This window comes from Dermacentor silvarum, chromosome 4, assembly GCF_013339745.2.
Source record: "Dermacentor silvarum isolate Dsil-2018 chromosome 4, BIME_Dsil_1.4, whole genome shotgun sequence".
Classification (NCBI taxonomy): domain Eukaryota; kingdom Metazoa; phylum Arthropoda; class Arachnida; order Ixodida; family Ixodidae; genus Dermacentor; species Dermacentor silvarum.
Window position 1 is genome coordinate 28442226 of NC_051157.2, and position 19267 is coordinate 28461492.

The following is a 19267-nucleotide window of genomic DNA, read 5'->3' on the forward strand; positions in this document are numbered from 1 at the left end:
GGGTCTTCAGCTTAAGTTAACGGCTTCGACAAATTAGAGAAATAACTTTTTAGCAGAGCGTCGCTTGCGTTTCGCTCCGCTCAGGTTTTAAGCGCTGAGGCACTGCCTGGAACTGCGGTCGCATTTTTGATAGCAGCGCGTGGCTGAGTTTCCAGCGATGCGATTAGCCAAGAAGCCGAGCGGACGCGCCCTCAAGCTCTGCCCAATCAGCTTGATAACGGAGCGAGGGAAGCGTTCTACGTTTCACTGATAGCACGAGCGATCTTCGCACACACACTAGCGTTCCCGCTGAGTGTTGATGTGCAAATTACTAGCATGCACCTGTATGAGCGAATCTAACTGTAAACTTTTCTGAAACTCTTTATAGTCCCGTACTCGGAGTAAAAGAGCCCCGTCTGCGACTAGAATCCTTTCAAACAATCATTTATTATCCTGTCCGTACTGTTGACTTGGGTAAGTACAGTGGGATCACACTATAAGGTGTATTTTTGGTTGTAATCAATAACTGTTATCTAACAATAGAACAGGTTAAGTAGTTTCAATAAGGTGAACAATACCCGAAAACGTCGCCATACTGTCGGAACCATTTCTCCAGGACCTTATAGTGTGGCTGCAAGAAGAAAAAAAAATATGGCGCCAGACTTCAGTGGTTCTTGATTCTCCCAACTCAGTAACGGCGGACAGCGCTTATTAGCCCCGGCACCGGAATTCACTTCAACATCTCCACTAGAGCTGAAGAACGCCTCCCCATTTCTATCTCCTCCGGTACACCATAGAAACATTAAGACAATAACTCTGAGAAATTTTACGTCTATTGCACTCCTGCTAACTGCCAGACATCTCTGGAAGGTTCCTCCGAAATTTGAAGAATCATATTGTTTGCATGCAGCGCAAAGCGCGCGATCTGCGCAGCCCATTCATCTGCAAGCAGGACATGCAAGGCGTTTAAACACATTTTATAGGAGGACTTACCATTGAATGGTATTCTCGTATGTTACCCCAAATGAGGTTTGGCTTCGGGCCGGGTATGCCGAGTTTCTCGAAATAGGAAAAGTGACGCCGCCGCCATCTGAAAAAAAAAAAAAAAAAAAAAAAACAGCACACGCACTTGACAGAGGGGACATTCGGCTCCAAAGCACCTGAATTAATTACTTGTAGGCTTTATCGCCGCAAAGCAAGGCCTAGACCACGAGAAACGTCGTAGTAAAGTGCTCTGAATCATCACCTCTTCGGGGTAATTTACTTGCACCTAAACCTAAGAACGCGAACGTTCTTGCGTTTCGCCCCAACAGAATGGCGGCCGCTAGGCTACTGGTCGATCAGGGATTTTGTCAGGCCCATGTAGTATGCTATAGGGTTTCTTTAAAGAAAGGGCCAAATCGGTTGATAAAGGGTGGGGCATATCGCGTGGAGGAGCGTGAGGTAAGGATAGGTGTCGGTCTGCATTTGCCTCCAGGCCATGGCTTCAGCTCTGGAGAGGGATGATTGTGGTGGCGGCATCGGTCTGCTCGAAATGCGGTCGTTTTAAAGTATATAATAGTAACTGTATAGTGCTTGTGGAATGGGGTCCTCTGCCGTCTCTTGCAGTGCGCTGTTGCAGGGACCTCGAGCTATAGTGTGTGCACGATGGTTTTTCTGCTTTTATTGCGATAGCAATTATATGGACACTTCAACCGGATTTCTGCCGTCGGCGTCGCCGTCGCCGTAGCCGTCGCCGTGAGGTTCCGTATAGATAAAAGCTATGCCCGAGCATACCTATAGGTATAGGTATAAAAGCATACCTATAGCCGTATGCCCGAGCGGAAGCGTGCGGGGACGGGCGCTATATCACGGAGAGCGAACGCACTCAATCTCCCACGCGCAAGCAAGGAAGCGGAAAGCCAGCGCCGGAGGGAGCGGAAGGGGGGGGGGGGGGGCACTTTTACTCTGCAACAACCGCGTTCATCGCTTCGCCCGCACAGTCTCTTATCTCTCCCACGCGCAAGCAAGGAAGCGGGAAGCCAGCGCCGGATGGAGCGGGGGAGGGGGGGGGGGAGGGGCGCACTTTTACTCTGCCAACAACCGCGCTCGTCGCTCGACCGCACCGTCTCTTATCTCCACACGGCTCTGACCTTTATGCACTGTGCATTCGCCGCTCAGTTTCTGTTGAAGCGATAGACCGCACGTACCTTCGCCCGCTGCAGCGTATGGGCTTGCTGCCATCGTTTTGACAGTCGTTGTCTGCAGTCATTCAGTGTGGTCTATTCATGTTTGTTTGTGCGCGCTCACACCACGCTTGTTCATTCAGTTAGTAATAGTCGGGCCACATTTTCCAACGCACGCTACACATGTAATGCTGCCCGGATCGGCAGTGCAGCGCTACAGGTGTGTCCCTTCGCACGCGCTGCCCACGGGAAGCGCTTCTCATCAACACCACCGCCTTCTCGTGGTCATCGAGTCTCTCTTCATGTCGGTCTACTTACGCCGCAGCACACCTGCTTACTTAATCAGCTCATGTTTACTACAATTCATATTGCTACCAAAGCCGCTCACCTTACTTCGTATGACATTGCCGTGTTGCTATCGCATTCATTGCTTCGCCCTTAGGGCGAAACTGTGACATTTTTTTTCTATGTCATCAATATTGCTGATGATATTACCCTGCTTATCTTTCAGTGCATACATTTTGCCTTGTCCTATGCCAAGTTTTCGTCTCACTGTTTTCAGGCTGCGTTCATATTTTACTGCTTCCTCAATCTTTTCCGCATTATAATTTCAGATATCCCTTACTTTCTTCATGTTGATCAGTTTCGACAGTTCAACGAATTCTATCTGTGATCTCGAGTTTGACACTTTCATGTTTTGCCGTTTCTTCATTAGGTCCTTAATTACTTGGGAGAGCTTACCCACTGGTTGCCTTACCTCCCATTTCAATTGCTGCTTCTGAGATCAGCCTAGGTGCGGTTTCATTCATTACCTCTATGTTGTCTTCATCTTTCCTCTTCCAAAGCTGCATATTGTTTGCGAGCCACTAGCCTGAATTGGTCTGCTTTACCCTTACTGCGTCTAGGTTGACCCGTTTCTTTTGTATAATTTTATTCTTTCTCTCTTCAAATTGAGAGAAACCCTAGACCTCACTAGCCTATGGTCACTGCACTTTACTCTACGTAACACTTCTACATCCTGGACTATGCTGGGATCGGCAGAGAGTATGAGAGTGTGGATTATCAAATACCTGTGCTTGCTCTTAATCGATCACTGTCGTTGGGCACCATGCCAAAAGATTGGAAAGTAGCAAAATTAATTCCTATATATGAGTCCGGAAATAAGAGCGAACCTTCCAATTATAGACCAATCTCATTAACTTGTACAGTTGGTAACTGCTAGAACACATAATCCTAAAAAACATAACGAACCACCTTGAAGAATACAATATTTTATCTCCTTTTCAACATGGTTTCCGCCAGGGCACGTCTACGGTAACTCAACTTATCGAATTGGTCCATGACATGTCCTCAAGCATCGATCACCAAAAAACAAATCGATCTCATTCTCCTGGATTTTTCTAAAGCTTTTGATCGGGTCTCGCACAACAAACTTATTCTTAAACTTCAATTTACCCTCGGCAAGGGACAAATTCTTGACTGGATCACCAACTTCCTCACAGACAGATATCAATACGTAGAACTTAATCATGTGAAATCCTTAGTCGTACCGGTGACCTCAGGTGTACCACAGGGTAGTGTCTTGGCGCCGGTATTGTTCTTACTCTTTGTGAACGATCTGCCTACGTACGTTAATGTTGGATGCAGGTTGTTTGCGGATGACTGCATTCTGTACAAAGAAATCAATACTCATGATGACCAAATCACCTTAAACACCGCTTTAGAGACAGTTTCAATGTGGTGCAGAGATTGGCAAATGCATATCAATTAAAGAAAGTCCGCACTGTTATCCATAACTAGAAAAAAACATTCAATCCGACTTTAATTATACCATTAATTCAACCACCCTGTCTAAAGTTAAGGAGCATAAATACCTAGTTGTCATATTGTCACAAGACCTACGATGGGATTCTTCATATTCAATACATCACATCATCTGCACTAAAAAGACTGCTTTTTCTAAAAAGACGATTGCAGCTAGCACCACCCGACACAAAGTTACTGGCCTACAATACACATATCGGACCCATCCTGGAATACCGCAAACACTGCTTGGTTTCCGTACACAAAAAAACTAACAACAAGCTCGAAGGAGTTCAAAGAAAAGCGCTTAGGGTCATCTTAACAAATTTAACCGAACAGATTCACCTACAGAACTACTTAAGAAAGGCCGGATTGCTAACCATAAAAAACGGGCGAAATTGGCACAGCTAAAGGTAATGTACCAACTGTTACACAACCACCTAATATAGACAAGTCCCGTTATATTAAGCAATCCGAAGCAAGAACTACCCGCCAAAAACACTTTCATACACTTGCTTCTTACAGATTCCGCACAGATGCCCGCAAATTCTCGTTTTTTCCCCTGGCGATCAGAGAATGGAATAACCTGACCCCCTCCATTACCAGTAGCACATCCTTAGCCCATTTCTCTAAACTAATCGAAAGCGATTTGCTAGTGTCACAATTTTAAAACAGCTTTATAGTTTTGCCTTTGTTCTCATTTACCTCAAGTGGCAATGTCTTTTTGTCATTTTGTGTGTACAATCGTAGCCTCCTATATTTTTTAATGCCCGCCGAGTGGAGAGCAGAGCAAGGCGCTCCGCCCGTACCTTCTAGTTCATGCGCTCACCACCACGCCGCGCTGCCGCCCCATACCCAGAGCAGACGACGCGACTACTTTGTTGCGCGCGTGCTTGTGGAGAGAAACTTGCGCTCGTATTAGAGATGGACCTGTGAAATAAATGCGCAGGTTGCACTGGTGTTTGTTCATGATGTACAGGGGTGATGGGAAGAAACGCAAACAGTGCGGCGTGATGTTTTCATCCTGCTGTGACCCTGGTGGAAATAAAAAGATGGTAGAATAGTTTTATTCTAGTGGCTTCTAGTTATCATGCAGGCTGCAACCACTCGAAAAGAAATGCGAAATATCAGAGAATGTAGGTGCCGCACTGTTCGCGTTCCTTTCCATCCCCACAGTACATTGAAAGCAAGCAACACGATACATATTGTGAAAACTGGACCTTTCACTTAGGCCCCCAGCTGTGAGATCAAGCTCACAGTTTCAGGGTCTTTCGTGACAGTGGCTGTATTGCGAACACTTTGCCGACGTCTTGTTTGTCTGTCGCTTTCAGAGCGAAATTGGTGAATATTGGGTGAAAGAACTTCGTAAGCAACAACTTGAGCAAATTCTCTTGGTGCCCTGGCTTCGAACACATCAAAGCTTTGTGCTCGCGGAGGATTTCGGTAGCATTGTTCACAGCCTCCTTTAGAGAGTGACGCGTACGCCTCCTTCTTGCTAGAAGAACTTCGACGAACTTCTGTAGTGCGTAGAGAACATCTAGAAGTTGTGCGGACGGGTAAAGAAGTCCACCGCGGTATTGGTGTTTAATGAGCGAGTCCGATGGTGTCGAGGCGTTTGGCTTTGTTAAGAGCGCGAAGCACTCCACACATTCGAAGTTTTCTCGTACGGCTCTTGCAAGGTAGCCACCAACCATAGCCAATGCGACCACATCTGGAGTCGGAAGTAGAGGCTTATCTCGGTTTAGTCGCTCTATGAGCTCTCTACGTGCATCTGCAGGAATTCCTCGCTGGTTGGCTCCCTTGTGTTTTTCTGTTGCGGCAGCGTTGACAAGCAATCACTCTATTCTGCTGCCATTATGTTGCTTGTACTCGACGCCGATGCGATACTGGTCTTGAGGGTTTTCTCAATGCCTGTGAGCAAGGCGCGGACGTCCGTTTGGTCATTTGATCCTGCTGATTTCCTGAGCCAGCCAAAGAACGACTTGATTGGGTCCGATGACATTTTCCTCGTCAAAACGAAGTGAAAAGACATCTCTTCAAGAAGATATCTAATGCACTCAACGTTCGAATGAGTTGTGATCACAAGACCCTCATAAGTCTCTTTGGTTAGAAAGTTCTTTGCCAGGCACTGACTTTTGAGATCGGCCAGGTAGTCGAGGAAGCTTGTCTCCAGCCAGATTAGTCGTTCATCGCCTGCAGATTCAAACTGCTTGCAGTCAGCATTCTTCTGATGTATGTGCTGGGTACAATTACTCACGTCCATGAGCACGAACCAGCGGTGCACGGTGTCCATAAATGGCACCGTCGGTCCGACACCCGCGAAGCTTGCGTCGCACGTGTGGCCCGCCTGCTCTTCTTGCAAGAGCTTCATAGCAGCTGTCACTGGAGGAGAAAAAACTTGCACTGCTCTCTGCACGTTCAGTTTTTGCATATTCGTCGGGAATACGTGCCTTCTCGTCAAAAATCGTACTGGCTTTACAAGGCTGCCTTGCTGCATTCTGTAGAGGCTCTTCAAGTGGTTCGCTGATATTTCGCCGCCTTTTCCGATGTCACGGGACAAAAACTGTGATCGCACGTTTTTGATCAGGTGGCACTGATCGAATGCAAAAAAAGAGCTTTCGAATCGGTTTGCCAGGGTGGTCAATGCAATGCTTGAGGCTTCCGTTGCACAGAAGTTGCATAGCCAAGACATTGATCTTGTGGTTGTCTGTGACAATGCGCACGACTAAAAATCCTATTTCTTCAACTTCCTTCAGAACGTGTCTCATGAGCATGTGCAGCTCACGGCCAGTGCAGTTTCTCGCGAAAAAGTACGCCACGGGTACTTTGAACGAAACTGAAAGGCCGTTAAGGACGAAACACAAGAGTGAGTTGGCCAGCACAGGCTCATTTGTTGTTTCTTTGGGGAAGTTCACACCATAGTCCACTTCGCCGATGAAGGCATCTCTTTGCTTGTGATGCAGTAGCCGTTGTTTGACGCGCATTTCGTCTACAATTAAAGAGCATGCCCTCGCATGCAACGAGGGATGAGAAGCGAGTTCTGCAGACAGCCTTTGCTTCACGAGTTCGGTCATGCCAACTTCTCCACGTGATGAGCCCATAAAGCGCTCGAGAGTACTTCGACAGGGAAGCCGAAGAATACCTGTGCTCCTTACGTGTTCGTATGCACGAGTCGAGAGGTTACGCAAAACCACAGCATGGCGCAGCAGCACTTCACACCACGTTGTTTCTTCTTCGCGAAATTCAGAACTTGTTCCACTAATATTGAAGCAGCCAGGTCTTCCTCTTTCGCTTTCTCCACAACTTGCAGGAATGCAGACACATAGCATTCTTCCTTGAGCTTTTGCAGTTCCTGTTTGTACTTGTCGACGGTGTTGGGCGAACTTGTGCCCCTAAAGCAAGCGAACTCGGCAACAGCGAAAACAGCAAGCGCGCCTACGGCGTTCGTCGGACTCTGGCAGCACGAGCGGTGGACCCGTATTTATACCCTCTTGCGTAAATCATATGGGAGGCGTAAATCGGCAGGCGTAAATCGGCAGGAGTAATATAGGCAGGCGTAAATCGAGGAGGAAGGGGGAGGGCAGCGGACGGCCTCTGCCGCTCCACTGCGCGGGCATTAAAAAATATAGGAGGCTATGGTACAATTTACCTTTGTAGAACTTGTGGTATAACTTGCACCTGCAGACTGGACGACGTCTAGTTGCACCATGTTTGCTTGTTGTTTTTCTTTGTTCTTTTTTTGCCTTGTACTAAATCCCTGTCTCCTTTTGCCCTCCTGTTATAATCCCTAATGGGATTGACAGTATGTATAAATGAATAAAATAAATAAATAAAACAAATGTACAAATCGAGAAATTTATCCTGTTGAGTCTGCGGGGTCCAATGTTGGCTAGAAGATATGTCATTGGACGCGGGTCGCTCATGAAAAAACTCCCTCAGCCTCATATTTCTCGCGAAATCACCTCAATCTTTAGCTAACTGAAATTCGTTAAAACTACCTGTAGCCCGGCAGAAATTCAAACCTCGAGAAAGCACAACCATTTCCAAGTCAGATAAGGCCACGTTCGAAATGTTAACCACGCTGGACAGACGGTAATTTTGCTGCAAGAGGGTTCGGCATCAACAGAAACACCGCGCGGCGAGAGCTCTTGAAGGCTAACGTTATCACGTAGCAGCTTCTCGGACTTATTCTTGCGGATTTCTGATCGTTTTATTGCTATAGCAATTAAATGGACACTCCAAAGCAGATTTCTGCCATCGCCGTCGTCGTGAGGTTCCGTATGACGTCAACGGCGATGAAATCGTTGCCGCGCTCCGGACGCTGTATGTGCGAGTGAAAGGGCGCGAGGGACGCGCGCTTTCACGGGGAGCGAACGCACGCCGGAGAGCAAACGCGCGTTCTGCGCCGTGATGATAAGTGGTTCTTGAGGGAAAGGGAAAGGTTGGCGCTATCTTCTGCAGCCCTTGAGGGAGCACATTCTGCGCCGTGCTCCCTGAAGGGCTGCCGAATTAAGCGTCTCTTTCCTCCTTTCCATATATAGAGAGCAAACGCAACTTTTTCCGTCGCGCGAAAGGGTCTGGGGGGACGGGAGGGAGGGAGGGGAGGCGACGTTTAGCTGCGGCACCAAATACGTAGTTATATAAAAACACCGCGCGCGTTTGGTGCGAACGCGGGCAAAACGCCAACGGCGTCGACAACAGTTCTGCACGTTGCTGGTGCTGCTGCATGTCCAAGTTTATACAGCTGATAAAACTACTATCCTTACTCCGTATAGCTCTCTACTAATTTGCTATCGCAATTGATGCTTCGCCTTTCGGGTGAAACTGCGACAAATTTTTTTCTAGTTCGTACTCAACGAGCAAGGTACAGTCGCGATCAAAAGTTTGTGGACCAAAGGTGCCATGATTTTATTTATTTTTTCTTCGCAGCCTGGACATTCCGGCTGAAATCAAAAGCGCACGCCTACCAGCACGTGTTTGACCAATACAACGTATTATAAGCTAATTCGAGGCAGCGGAGCTGCGCTTGAATATATTTAAAATATTTTTGCGGATGCCGTGGTCTCCAAAATTTTGCTCGCGACTGTACCTTCAAAAGGACTTAATGCCCAACCTTTGCGTAACTGTCGTTCACTGTTCAATAACGCGAATCGACAGATGATTGATAATGATCGATAACAATGCGCATGAGATCAAATGATGCCCGTTTCAGTGTGTCATTCCATTTTGCGGAAACATTCATTCGCTGATAAGAGACTGCAAGACGCACAAGAAACTATCAAGGCGCGATACGCACAAAAAGCCATCTCAAAAGGCGCGCATGAGACCATTGGTTTCGGCGAAGACGCAGCCGTACCCTGGTTCGAGCCTTAAAGAGCTGCCCTTCACAATGCACATCGCACGCCAATCAAATACTGCCGACGGTCCGGCTTCTGAAGAGCACAGTCTGGCTGCGCGCGACGTTTTGCCAAGACTAGCCGGTTCGAGCACCTCGAAGCACCTTCGCACTGCGACCGACCGCAACCAGTGCGACCGATCCCGCATTGTGAGACAGCCGCCGGTTCAGTGTCTGAGATTCCCTGCTCCGTTTTCCAAATGCGACGGCATAATCGTAGATCAGAGCGCAACAGTCAGTGCCGACTTCCAGAGAAGCTGGTTTGCGCGCTGGACGGCTCACAAATGACGACTTGAATACCTGGACAAGTTGCGTGGTTGCGTGGACAAGCGCGTGGACAAGTTGCGTGGACAGTGCGCCGGAAACTTGCAGCGTGGCCGAGTGTAAAGACGAGGTGAACTTGGCCGCAGGAGCTCTCAAGGCGGGCGCTTGGAGAAAGGACGACGAGGCAGATAATAGAACCGCTGGTCCAGGAACGGGTGCTGTCTCTGTGTTTCCTTGATTCCATTACAATATATCTCGACGCGATACGCCAGCCTTTACATGCATTATGTGCGTGGGACGTCCCGGCTTACCTGTCTCCATGAACCCTCTTTTGGTGCGTAATCCGAATTGCCATCCTATACCGCGCACGTCTACTGTTAACAAGGATGCGATGCGCTAGAAATGTGATGCGGTGCGCCATTGTCGCATTCACGTAAAGGCGGTTAATGGAGAGCTCGAAAATGCGTTTAGTTACCTTTGGTGTTGATAATTAATGTATTACCTGGAAGAAAATAACATATTTCTTTCGCCTTTCCTTCGTTCAGTCAGTCAACATTCATTCATTCATTCATTCATTCATTCATTCATTCATTCATTCATTCATTCATTTGAACAAGTTTACCGGATAGCTGTAATGATGTAAGTGGAAAAAAATTTATAATCCAAGAAAATGAAATAGGCCGGTATGTTTAAAGTAGTGAGCATCATTCGCAAGATAATTCTTTCTTTGTTGCAGCTTTAAAGCTCGAGCACTTACAGAACATCCTTCGTCGAACAAATTGGTAAAACAGTTTTTTTTTTTTTTTGCGCGAGCATTTTAGCCGACAAGAAAATGTTTGAAAGCGTCACTTTTCTCGGCGACGGTAACTCACGAAGACGTTTCCCTAAACCGCACCACGCAGATGTGTTGACAGCGAGACACCAACAGCTTGCTCAAAAGTCCTTCCTTTTAAAAGGTCCCCGAAAGGAGATCGGTCCTGACTTTTTCCCGAATCTTCAATCTCGGGCACAGATAAGAAACTTTCGCCGAGCGCAGTTTCAAACGCCGAAAGAGTATTCGGGCATCCCGGGATCATAGCACGTGACCTTGCTTTCTCTCGGCTCGCTCTCTGATCGCTAAATGATGCCGCCAATCAAGGCGGACGGCACACGTTGATGAGGGCGCTCTCCCCTGTAGTCTCCCGCAAGCTTTGATCGCTGAGTTTCGTGTTACTGCGGTGTCGCTGTGGCGTTTGTCATTTGTCAACCTCAGCGTGGGGCTAAAGGTGGTCGATGGCATTAAACACGTCCGAGTGAGCTCTCGCGCAGGTTGGCATCATTCTCCAATTTACGTCGCTCAAACGGCCTGTTGCTGCCCACGCTAAGCCCAACGCCGGCGCGAACGCACGGCAGCAGGGATTAGCACTGCAGCGCTTAAACGCTGGAACTTGAGGTTTACTTTCCCACAGCTGCGACATTGTTTCTCGTGAATTTTTCAGCAGCTGAAACAATGTCCTTTCGACGATATATCAAGTCGACGCACCTGACCATCTCTGTTTTCTTTTATATTGTGCAGGTCTTCGCGATCAATGAATCGCCGGTGCAACAAACGATTCACCAATCTAACGATGAGCACGTTTAAAACATACCTGCCAGTCCGTGAACTTTAAAATTTTGTAAACATCCCGCAGACAGGACAAATAGGAAGGAAGGGAGGGGGGAATTGGGGGGGGGGGAGAGGGGACTCCATTGCATGCATTTTTTTTAAAGTTTGCCATAAACACAGGTGTTGTGGAATATGTACGCACTGTATTATTCATTAAGACAGAGAGTGACTCCAACCAAATAAAGGAATTTATCAATTTTCCCAACCAGACAGGCAATTCTGTCGAAATGTTTAGCTTCAACTATATCATTTAACTTTAGACCCAGCACACAAGCAGCAGCAAACATGGCTTTTTCCTTTGTCTATTTCTCTTTCTTCTTAACAGCGAAGCTGTTCTAGGTAACCGTAAAAAGTGCCGCCTGCTGCCGCAAAACCTCGCCAAGCTACGACGTCACAGCGTTGCCTAGCAACCCCCTCGAGAAGCGGCGTGTGCGTCGCCTCCTCTCCGCGCCGTGCACATGTTGCCTTGACATGGGACGTTAAGGAGAGGGAAGGAGAGCATCTTCGTGACGCGCGCAATGCTCGGGAGAGGGTAAGAGAAAATGAGAGCGAGATACAGAGAGAAACAAATTGTAGCAGCACCAACGATCGTGGCAACGCGCAGAGCTACTGCCCGACACCGCCCGCGTTGAGACTAAATACCGACCGCAACATCACCCAAGGTTAGCGGTTTAGAAATCACCATGCTGGCAACTCTGGGCTGCTCACCAAAATTAGCTTTTTATGTACCCAGAATGGAGGCCGAAATTCCCTAGTCAAGTCTACCAGTTGAACAGGCGAAGTGAAACTCGCTGTGCATATTTTTTTCGCTGCTGCCCATATGATTAATGATGGACCCGCCTATGTGCCATTGTTCTGTTTACAATATTTTCCTTCTTTGTTTGTTTGTTTTAGCCAGGATTGCGTTATCTCGCGAGCGCTCACATAAATTCACGGGGAGATTTTTAGGACTTTCAACAATTTCATCTTCGGCGATGCCTTATGGACTTGTGTGCCATGGGCGATCATTTGATGTATCGTCTTGGTGGCGACGATTGTTGACCCTTTTTGTGTATGTAAGTGGTCGATTGCGCGTGATAAGGAATCGGTTATTCGCATTAACCTGTGTGTGTGTGTGTTTATTTGACAAGAAATTTAGTTCGCTCCGCGCTCAAGCTTCAAGCTCTTTCTGTGTTCTCAAATTGCGCAATCTGTCTACATCTGTGCACCCACTAACCTCATGATTCCAAAAAGTCACGTTAGAAACATGATCTTTCGACTTTCCTGAACCAGTGAGCTGTTGCCGGTTAGAGCTACGGGAAGTCCGCGTGGCAGGTCGAAGAAATAAGGCGACTGTTGCAATGCACCTGTAGATCGGCAGCGCGTTTGTGAACGCAGGTTATTGGCTGACTTTATTTGAACTTGTGAATCGATAAGTCGGGCAGTGTGCGCTGCTATGAGATGCAAAATATGCAAAAGCAGAAACGGAACCGAGATCGAGTTTTCTCAGACGTTTTCTCAGACGTTTGTTGCAGGCAGGTCTGCCTGCCTATATCAGAGCTGGAACCATGCAGTGCTGATGACATGCTGATTGCAAAATTAACTGCGCCACCATTAGTTTAGCAACTGCCTTGCGGAAAAGATAGCATTGCATTAGTTAAATGTGTTGAGCATCGACAAGAAAGACCTTCAGACGCTGATTTGCGCATGGCAATATATGTCATGGACGGGTATGCTGGGCCAGGGAAGCTAAAAAACCGCCACAACAAACAGGTGGGAGGGCAGGTACGCGAATGGCCTCGAAGTCCACGCCGAAGCAAATATAGCAATGCTAGGGGCCGCCACGCCATTCAAAAATCCGGTGAATGTTGAAGCGTGCGACAGTGACTAACGTAACATAAAATAATTTTATGAATGGGAGGGGGAGGGGGGGCGACTAAAAGGCGTCAAGGACGATTCGGCGGATAATTATGGACATAGAGAGAGAGTCTCGTCACTGCCTGACCACTCAACACGAGAAAGCCGTGGCCAGTCGCTTAGCTAAGGCTCACCTACCCCGTCGTAACACGTACCAACTTTGATTTCTCATAACTAAATGAAGCACAGTTTTAATTACTTATTCCCTTTCTCTTTAGAATAAGCTGCAAGGTTAAACCTTGCGCCCACGTTCATCTCCCGCGTGCACACACGTTGAAATCTGGCGCACGCACGCACGAGGAGGGGGAGGCGATAAGAAGGCGAGTACAGCACGCAGTCACGTGACTTCACTAGAGCCATCTCCGCCTCGCAAATCTAAGGGAACCGCTCAAGATGAGATCTGGAAACACTGGTGTGTTCTGGCGGGGATTCAGTCGCTCCCGCCCGCGTTGCCTAGCCGTGCATGCGCCGAAGCAGTAGCGACGACGTCACCTCGCGTTGCCTAGTAACCGCCGGCGCAGGTGCGCGCTCGCTTCGCCTGACACAGACATGGCTGCACCGAGCACCCGCCAGATGCGTGCTACAGCGCATGCGCCGTGATGTCATCCTGCGTGTCGTCTGCTGCGCGCCGCCCGTACAATGTCGGGCGGCGCGCAGCAGCTTTCGCCGTGTGCATGCGCTTGGCCTCTGAGTTTGCCATAAAAGGGGCTGCGCCTATAGTCGTGTCAACTGTCGCTAGATATCGAGCTGCTGGCCTCCAACGTGTTCGGCGTCAGCAAGCAACAGCGTTCTCGGCACGGTGTCAACCTTGGTTAGCCTGCCTGCGTTTGAGGCATGCCAGGAAACGCTGTCACTAGTAGGCGCCGACGCGTCCAGTGCTAGTCACGCGAAATATCGCGTAAGGGAAGGTACCTCCGAAAATGATCGCTCGAGAATACCTTCCCTACATGCGTAGTTAAGTTAAACCAAGTTAAGACCTCGCAGCAACCAAGTTAATACCTAACTGTAGCAGCCAGTAAGAGTTGAGGATCGACAGTTTCGCTTTGCCTAAGCTTAAATGCACGAAGGAGTGCAAACTTGCCCCATTTTTTTCTTTCTGGTTTCCTTCCAATTTGCTGGAATTCCACTACGTAATAGTAAATTCGGAACAGCAGGGACTAACAACAAAAACATTATTTGTAAATCACTGACCTTTTCAGCGACTTTGCTGCTGCCAATTTGGTCTGCCTTAGGATTTTTTTCAGAACAACTTGTTCAATCAAAGGAAGTGACCGTTTAATATATGCAGCATCTTGCGCTGCCACAAAAGGGTGAAGCAGGTGCCATCTAAGCTTCTCCTTTGTACGCCTTTCTTTTTTTTTTTTTTTGATCTTGCGCCGGCACATCTTTCAGCACCTTTCAACCACTTGACGCTACACCATTATGATGACAACATTATTACAATCATGATGACGATATTTTGGCGTTTCAGTTTATGTTGAAGGGTGTCACACAGCTGCAGGCAAGAAGGAGGGCTACGAAACCGTGAACTCATGAACTTGCTTGGCGAACTGTGTGGAAACCCAAGTAAATTTGCCGTTTACTTTTACTGCTATTACGTTGTGGCGCAGTGGTAACCCGACTCCGGCAGATAGGCCAAGATGTTTTCGCATAAGCAACCATCCTCATGTTAATAACAAATAGTTAACTAATAAATTCCTGTTAATTGTCTTTTCAGAGTAACTTAAGCAGCGGAAAGTATTTCCACCTTACCAGAGCTCGTATGGGAAGACGAGAGGTGTCTCACGGTCATACTGTTTTATAAAAAAAATGGCATTATCTACACACACAAAAAAAAAGAACACGCTGTATATTGTGCTTTGTAGCTTCGTCCTGCCGTCGGGCGGATGAGGTTCTCCCTTTCAAGATACCACTTGAGGGAAGTGGAGAAAAAAAGCATGTCATGATTATTTGTCAGCCAAGCGGGTGGCTTCACTTTGGTGTTCGTTTCTTCTTATAATCTCTATTGGCTACACAGGTGCCCAATGACGTCGCATATAGTCTTGTATCGGCTTATACATATAGTGCCTCATTCGGACCACGCATCCTGTACTTTTTCCGCCCGCTTAACTCTCATGAATACCTAAGCAGCCCCGGTCGACTGTGGCGTTTGGCAAAACTTGGGAGCTACATGTGTTCTTAGTTCATTCACGTCATTTATGACACGTGTGCGCATAGTATAGCAAGTATCTGAAACGCGCGGAAACCACCAGCACCGCGTCTTTCGGCAGTAGCAGAGCAGTTGAGTATCGCAGATTACTGGAAAGGGTACTCCGAACTACTCACCAATCAGAAGAGGTAATTGACCTCAACCTCATCGGGCGCATATAAAAGAGACTGCAGAAGACCCTATCTCTCAGTTATTTATGGTGCCCCCTCTGAAGATCCAGACGGATGCAGAACAAGAAGGAAAGCAACGACCCTAAACCATGGAGACGTCGTAATCTGTAAATAAAGAGACCCGCACCATTGTGCATGTATTTCTGTGCACCGTTCTCCAAAACAAAGAAAGCTTCGCTTACAAGGAGAGACATTAGGATTGTGTTCTGCCTAATTTCTTTCCTCGTTTTGATTTAAATCTCCCGGTTTGCCGCACGGCATCGGTCGTCGCATCCCTAGTCAAACAGGGCACGGACAATCCACACTACTAACGAAGCATGGCGGGCTGAACGGAAGAGAAAAGCGTTGGACCTAAACAAGAACGCTTACCAAACCGTCAGAGGCCTAATTCACCAACTCGGTCGTTAAGTTTTGTTGCCATTTGCCGGCTGCCTGCGCTAATTATTTGTCCACATCACGATTGGCCTGGTATATCTCGCTCTTAAACAATTATAGCGCAAGTTGTGTTCTTTTTTAAAGCGGCAGCTTTATATGGCTAGGTGAAATCGACTGTATACAGAAAACTATCATCATCAGCATTGGCTCGAGCGTCGTCGTCTTCTTCCGCAGCTGGATAGTTGGCACCCCTCGGGTTGCGCTCATGCTCGACACGCGCTCGTGCCACTGCTCCCACGTTCGTCGTCGTCGTCTTCTTCCACAGCTGACTGCATTGCCGTTCATCATTCCAGCGTAGAATTTCACTCTTCTTCTGTCGGTCGAAATGGGGCGGGCCGCGTTTACGGAAGGGGGAGGGGGGGTATGAACCATTGCTTAAGGGGGTATGCGCCATTCATTGTCTTACGTAACGGACACATTTAATTTGAGGCAATTTAATTTCGAAAAATCGCAAGCGGCAATGGCGGGCGAATGCTGCTAACCACGCCGCCGAGCAAACTCGAGACATCGAACGCAAGCGACAACGGCGGACTGCGGGCATACCGTCAGTGACGTCGATCTCTTCATCGCAGCCGAACGTGTATGCACCTCAGAATTGAGAAATACTTAAATGAGTCCTCGGGATTAACGCAGCGATAAACACCGGGGCCGCACGTTTTCACCTTCGCTGGTTATAACCATCTTTACGGAAGTGGAAGGGCCGACGACTTTTTGTAAACACGGGCCCAGTTGATTTGCCATAGTGTTAACGTTCCACGCGGTTATGGTTGTTGCTCCTATTCAAGTACGAATGCGCCTAATTGGAGGCAGACAGTAACGGTATCCTATAGTTGGGGTGGGCTGTAGCGGTAATACTACAATACCCTATTTTTATCCTCCAGACAGCGCGTCGCCTAGACAACAAAAAGAGGAGTGGTCTGAGCGTGAAGCGGAAAAGGCGACGATGTGACTGCGTTCCTCAAGACGCGTGGGTGTGGTCAATGACAGACTCGTAGACGTGCCGTGTTAGTGAGTGAGCGCTGTAGTCAACACCCGTCTTTTGTCACTCTCGGGCAGCGTGACAATTGCAGAAGCAAAACGAAAAAAAGAAAAAAAAAAGTCGCTGGCCAGAGCCTTTCAAACCGCACAAAGAACGGCCTTAAGCCGCCCTGTACTGCAAACAAAATGCGGTGGTCGAGACTACTGCGAACGAGATTAGACCACATTATTGAAAAGCTACGGTGTCATTGTGCTCAAGACAAAGATGAGTCAGCAGAAATGTCCACACCACTTGACACGTTCAGGTCACTGCCGGTACGGCGACACACTGACACTGTGTAGCACCAAACACCGCGCCACTAACTCAATATGGCGCCGCTGTCATCGAGGCACGTTAGTCAGCGGCGCAAGTGCGTAGCTTCTTGTCGCGCTTGTAGGTGACTCTGAACTAAAGAACCAATGTCATCTTTTGTAAACATCGTTGTAAAATAGCTCCGTGTTACCTCTTTCTCTAATCCTGTTCGCTTGTCACTCTGCCATGCCCGACACGATTGCGTGCTGCTGCTTAGGAGCGGAACACCAGCGAGCAGCAAGGGTGTGTGACATCAGCTAAGCAGTTAACCCACGCCCCCCCCCCCCCCCTCCCCTGCTTCTTCCCCGCCATCTTTCTGCTAGAAAATCTGTTCAGCGAACTTGTAAGGTAGGAAACCGGAACAATGAAGCACCCCAATCTTGATTTTTTTTTTATTTTTGTAGGATAGTGATTCGCTTAAGTGGCAGCCTTGAGAAGTTGCCTAGTTTATGGAGGTGTTTTGCGTCAGAGTCCAGCTATAGGTATATACCTACAAAGCTTTGGTATATCGAAACGTAACAATCTAAGAATAATTTCTGCACTAATAATAGTTTTTTGTTGGAATTATTTTGGGGAAGCAGTTCACACGACTCTAGGAAGCCCCCCCCCCCCCCCTTTTTTTTTTTCTTTCTTTTTTCTATTTGAGAGCTGAACTGGAGATGCTCGAGAAAAGCGCGGTGTGTTGGAGCATGCAATAATATAGTTGTTTGGATTTCAGCCTCTTATGCGATTTTCCATCCTATCTTTCGTACGCTACAGGCTCTGGAAAGAGAACGCCTTAGCTACATTTTGATACCCTACAACATATGTTTCTATTTATATTTCACGTGCGTGGGAGACGCACGAAAAATGCAAATTTGCAGCGAACATGATCGCTTGCTTGAATTTGGAAGACTCGGTAGTAATGCTTGCGTCAGATAAGTAAAGCAGAAGACAGAAAAAAGAAAGCAGGAAAGAAAAAAGAAAAGGAAAGAAAGAATAGAAACGACACAGCGATGGCATCCGTATTTTGTCTTTTCACATAAGGCTTGCGCACTCTTTTACTCACTTAGCGCCTAGCCCCTTACAAGGAGAAAAGCGGGACAATGAAGCGTGACACGCAGCTGCATCTCGTTCACAGTTTACGCATTTTCGTTTTTAAGTCACGGCTACCGTAACATTCTTTCGTTGTCCGGGACAACTAAACAGTTCCGCGGTCGTGGGCTAGGGCCGACAGGCTCCAGATGAAATTACAGGGGAAAAAAAAGGCCTGCCAAACTTCTATAATTGGCCACACCGACATGTTTGCCATCAGTTTACGCGCTGTACAAGTACTGCGATAACAAATAGTAACCTTAATCCCCGTCCAGCGAGGTGAATCACTGGCGCTTCGCAACACTCCAGACAACAACTAACGAGTCGCGCGTGTTGTCGCGGTCACAGTTTTAGTGCAGAGTGCCCCGCGTCTACGAGCCAACGGTGTAGCCTCCCCATTTCGTGCAAACAGAAAGAACCGTGCTACTACCACTGGCAGGGGCACCCTTTGCGCACCCACCGTGAGAAAGCCTGGACCCCTGAAGACACGGCTTTGTGTTTATTTGCCCCCCCCCCCCCTTAGGCCATGCAAGGCCTGCTTGACCTTTGCAAGGGGACGCGGCGACAGGGCACGCGGACAAACATGGCCTCTCGAGGACAGCATGAAAAGCGTGACAAGCCCGAGGAGACGTCGGCTCGAACGCGCAAAGCACCTTGCCGCCGATTATTAGATGGCTTTTACGGTTCTCGATTTTGTGTACATTGACACCGCTCCATGCGGATTAGGTTGAGGCGGTGCGCCGAACGTCGCCGGAGTGTCCCGTCGACGTGGGAAAACAACGAGACGCCGCCGTACCGGCGCCGTATTTCCTGAGAAGAGAGGGTCACCCGTAAGTTAGCGAATTCGCGCGAAACACCGCGCCTTCGGTCGTGGGAACGCGGTGGAGCTGACCAACGTTTGG